The 4,854-nt window shown below is 35.5% G+C and overlaps 1 long non-coding RNA gene across 1 annotated transcript; it reads left to right on the top strand.

Annotated features, from left to right (window-relative positions):
- The first annotated feature begins 1,624 nt into the window (after window positions 1-1,624).
- LOC148876188 (uncharacterized) lies at window positions 1,625-3,195 on the top strand. Its single transcript, XR_016105382.1, has 2 exons — window positions 1,625-1,836; window positions 2,451-3,195. It is a non-coding gene; the product is annotated as an uncharacterized LOC148876188 (long non-coding RNA).
- Window positions 3,196-4,854: the final 1,659 nt, after the last annotated feature.

The raw sequence follows: 4,854 nt of genomic DNA on the forward strand, positions 1-4,854 counted from the left end.
CTAGCAACCATTCACTAGCAGGGCTTTTTACAACTTAATGTTTTTTGTTTTCATTTTTTTTTTTTTTTTTTTTTGTGAAATTGATACATCAACAAAATCAATAAAAGCATGTTCTTTAGGTGTACATGTTTTTATTTTGAAAAGCAAAGAACAAGTTAGGCATTGTTTGGATAGACCTTTATTATAAAGTACATTAAATATTTTTACTTTGGTATTGTTGTTTTGAAAATCGTTTGGATAAAAAAATTGAAAAACATGCATTCTAAAACAGAAGTATCATTTTCTATTTGGCAGAAATTACATCTGTTTGTACTTACGGTGACAGTTTCTAGTGGTTTGGCAATCTGAGGCTGGTGCAACGGTCTGATTCCAGCAGTGGTGAGGAAAGGTAGGGTATAGAGTTTTATTGGAGGGTGGTTACATTTGCACAAAAACGGAAGCACTATTTCACCAAAAGCATGAAGTATAAAAAGCCAATTTCGTGCTTTTGAGGGTTTTCATACTTTTAGAAACAAACGCTATATCATATTTTCAAAAGTACTTTATAAAAATATATCCAAACAGGGCCTTAATTTTTAAAACAAAAACAAATTTTGAAATATAGATATCGAATAATTTATGACAGATGATGAATAATAATTTTCTTCAAACAAAAAAATCAAGAATACATTTTGGTTTCAATTTTAGACAAAAAAAGCATATATACAATCACCACCTTTTTTTTTCGTACATTATCCCAAAACCAAATTAAAGAACATGTATTGCTCCTAGAATCAATGGATTATGACTTTCTTTTAAAAAATAAAACCATTATAAGCTTGTACAAGCAAAGGGTAACTACAGTGCCCAAATTCCCTTCCAAAACACATTTTAAGCAAAAACCATCTTCTATAAAAAATTGTGAACCGGAAATGAACAAACAAAACTCTTCACTGCCAACATAATCATTTGAATCAAGATGGAACACCGACTTCGGGACCCATTGCACAGGTTATTCATACCCATAGTGGTTTTGGGTCGGATCCCGTTGAAACCAAAATCAATTTGAATGGATTGTACGGACCAATAAGACATATTGAATTGGACCATTCAAAATATTTAGGGAAAAGTATGCAGATTTCTGAACTCCAATCACCCTACAACTAGCCTTCTGCCCCTCTATAAACCATATCCTGCCTGTGAATTTGGCATCAATTCACGGTCAGGATACATTCCTCCTGTACTTTGGGCCTACTAAATTCTGATCTGGGCTGATTGGTACTTCTCCCAAATACTTATTAAATTGGATTGGAGGTGGTCCATTTGTAATAAAGATACATTGAACTGGTTGAACCGGATCAGATAAGATTAAATCCAGCCCAATTGACACCCTTACCCATCCATCTTTCTTCAAAATTTGCTTTGCAATGGATGAAAGGTCCCTATGGACAGCAGCAAGTGTGAAACTAACCCATCCGCTTAAATATCCACTCATCATAATAGTGGGTCAAGATGGATCAAATGATCTATTAGGGTCAGTGTGGGGTTCCAGTAGGGTCAGAGCAGAGGGTCAGGGTGGGCTGGGTCGAGGGTCAAGGGGGCTGGATCGAAGTTTCATCAGAGGGTCTGGGTCTGTAGTCTGTTTGGGGTTCGAAAAAGTCCAAAACCTCGAAGGTTTCTCTGTTCTGGTTCCTCCGCCGTTCTCAGTTCATCTGCCGCAAAATCTATACTGTTCTCCGCCGTTCTCAGTTATCTGCTGCGATTCTTTACTTTTTTCCGCCATTTTCAACCACAGTGAGAAACCGCCATTCACGGTACACCTGCTGTGATTCTCTACTGTTTTCCTCCGTTCTCACTGTGAGAAACTCCGCCATTATCCACTGTTCTCTTGTTCGATGATAAATTTCTAGAAATGGTTTCTAGAGAATAATTATCTTGATAAATTTCTTAATATTTTGTCTTCTCTTGTTCGATGAAAGAAATTTTGCAGGAACTAAGATAGTGGCCCTATTTATTTACATATGTTTTTCTTCATATGAAAATGTGCACATAGTACCTTAATTTGGAATTTGTTGTTTACATTCGTTTTAATAGTTTTTTCATAGCTCTTCTTAGGTTATACATTGTTTTACTTGAGGTTTAAATATCAGCTGTACTTATTCCTTGAGAAATGGAAAAATATCATGAAAATTCAGTTAGCATATTGACTTGGGGAAAATATGAATATGTTTAGGAAAGTTGGTGAGACATGAGAGAATAATTATAGGGAGGCTTCTTTTACAGTTCTAGGAATTTCTCAGAGAGGACCCCCTTCTTCTTGTGTATAGTGGTTGGAGTTACAAGTAGGATAGTATAGAGTAGAAGGATTGGTTATCATTAACTTCCAAGCAAGCTAGGAAGGATTGATTGTTTTGTCATCGTTAGTTTGATGGCCACTATAATTTTTGTTACTCACATCATGTGATTAGCAGTGTTGCATGGGCTCTTCTAAATGGATGGCATGTTTGTATTTTGGACCTGCATCGGATTCTGTTACTCCAAAGATTGTTGAGGGATGCTTTTATGTAACATTTCCTTTTTGGACATTTGTTGGTTTTTTACTCCTGTATCCATGTCCATGCAACACCAAGACCGAGTTATCTGAATACCAACAAAGACTAGCTTGGAAATGGTTGTCTGGTGCAACTTATGATTCATAAAAGTCTGCAATAAATGGAAACTCAATTTCTGAAATCTCAGTCTATGAAAAGACAAAAATGTATGCAAGAAAAGGTTACTAAAGCATGGAAATCAGTAGGTCAAAGTTTCAAGGAAGGTCAAGCAGTCGAAAGCTTAATTATTAAAGGCTCTTGGAAGTTCGTTGGAAGGGTTTTTGGATGGATATGAGCTTTTTGTTGAAATGGGTTCTAAGAACTGTGATGGTCTGGCAGATTCTTTAGCTAGAACATGCTTTACAAGTGACAATCTTGTATATGGTACACCAAGGCTGGGAGGAGATTTGTAAAGGTCTTTTGTTGTAAATCTGGTGTGAGCAGCAAACTAGGGCTTTATTGGCATCCTTTTGTATATGTTTATTTTAAATTTGATCCATTTGTAATGGGATCTAATAGAGATTGATCCCAAGCAATCAGTTATGATCTGATCTAATAATATTTAAGTATATATGCTTATATCTACACAAAATTAATATGTATCTGTTAGTAAAGTTTGTTTGAATGTTGTATGTTTACTAAAGAGTCGTAGGTTCAGATGTTATAGAACCTATTTTTATGTTTCCTTATTCATAGTATAGAATATTGAAGTTAGTTTTAATTCATTTATTAAGTAATCTTGTTCACATTATAGAATATTGAGGGGTGGTGGAGTTCATGTGATTGATAGAGTTTCTACAGAAGTTTAATCTGAATCCAGATGAGAGGATATTATACTCTGGTCTGGAAGCCTCAGGAGGTGGTGGAGTTTCTGCATTTTCTACAATTTTCTAGTATTTTTACAATTTTCTGATAATTTTCTGCAATTTTATGATTAATTTCTGCATTTTTCTGGTGTTTTCATCCATTTTCTTCAAATTTCTGGTATTTTCTGTTATTTTCGGGTATACGAGTGAACCCGACCCGCTTATACCACATGGCAATCTCGGGAGAGTTGTTTCTCTCAAAAAATTGTTATTTTTCGGGCATATGGACTGACACGACCCGTTTATGCCATGTGGCATCATTGAGAGGTGTTTCATCAAGAAGTGTTATTTTTGGGTACATGGGTCAACCTGGCCCGTTTATACTACATGGCAGTCTTGGGAGTCTTGGTTCTTTCAAAAGTTGTTATTTAGGGTATACGGGTCAATTCGACCCATTTATGTATTTATATGCGATGGTAAGTGAGTTAGTATGGCTAAGGGTGAACAAGGGTCATATGAATGTGTCAAGTGGGTCAATATGGGTGGATCAGGGTTAGAGTGGGTTATGACCCTTTAACAAGCATTGATGATGGGTCATGATGGATTAGTGGGTCAAGATGGGTGGATTGATATTCAACCCTTACCCAATCCAACCCAACCCACCCATTTGCCACCCCTAAATTAATGTATACCAAGCAAGAACCTGAGTTCTGACTTCTGAAGCTAGCAACTCTTATCACACACACAGAGCATGGGCGTTGGTGTGAGTGCTTTGCATTCACATTTACTGATCAGTCTGTTTAACTGGGAAACAGACACAAACGCAATTGCAAAGGGTGAGCAGATCCAATTTTTACTTGCTAAAAGCTGGCTTTGAGTCTGATAGCTAAGCCTTTTATTTCTGTTCTTCTTCTTTGACTTGCTCCATCAATTTTTTTTTTCTTTTTTTGGGAAATGAGAAGATTGGCATCGTATGTAATGACACTGTGGAGGTATAATGTCAAAGATCAAAAATACAATGAGAAAAAGAAGGGGTTGAGGGCAATTTCCATTTCTTTTAACATTATGAACTTTGTGCATTTTTTTTCGTTTTTTGTTTATTTTTTCAAAATTTCACAGGAGGGTCATTTTTATGCTATTTAATTATTAAAAATTTATTTTTTAAAAATACCTTAAAAAAGTACATTAGTATCCCAAAGATACGATATTACGATACAATACACCAGATTGATATTTTGAACAGAAAAACTAAAAAGTGGGTCTAATATTTGCTTAAATTCAATAAATAGTATAATAATGCTAAAGGAAGAAGAAAATCCTGAAATTATGTGGGATTTTTTTGGTAGATAAATTATGTGTGATTTCAATAAACAGTACAATCTTCCATCTAACACCAATCTAGAGGTGGAAGATCATCCTCATTTACTAGGCATGGGCTTAACCCATATAAAATGGCAATTACCCTGACCCCTATCAGA

Source organism: Nelumbo lutea, chromosome 1 (genome assembly GCF_056320005.1).
Source record: "Nelumbo lutea isolate HS-2025 chromosome 1, American lotus-T2T, whole genome shotgun sequence".
In the NCBI taxonomy this organism is placed as follows: domain Eukaryota; kingdom Viridiplantae; phylum Streptophyta; class Magnoliopsida; order Proteales; family Nelumbonaceae; genus Nelumbo; species Nelumbo lutea.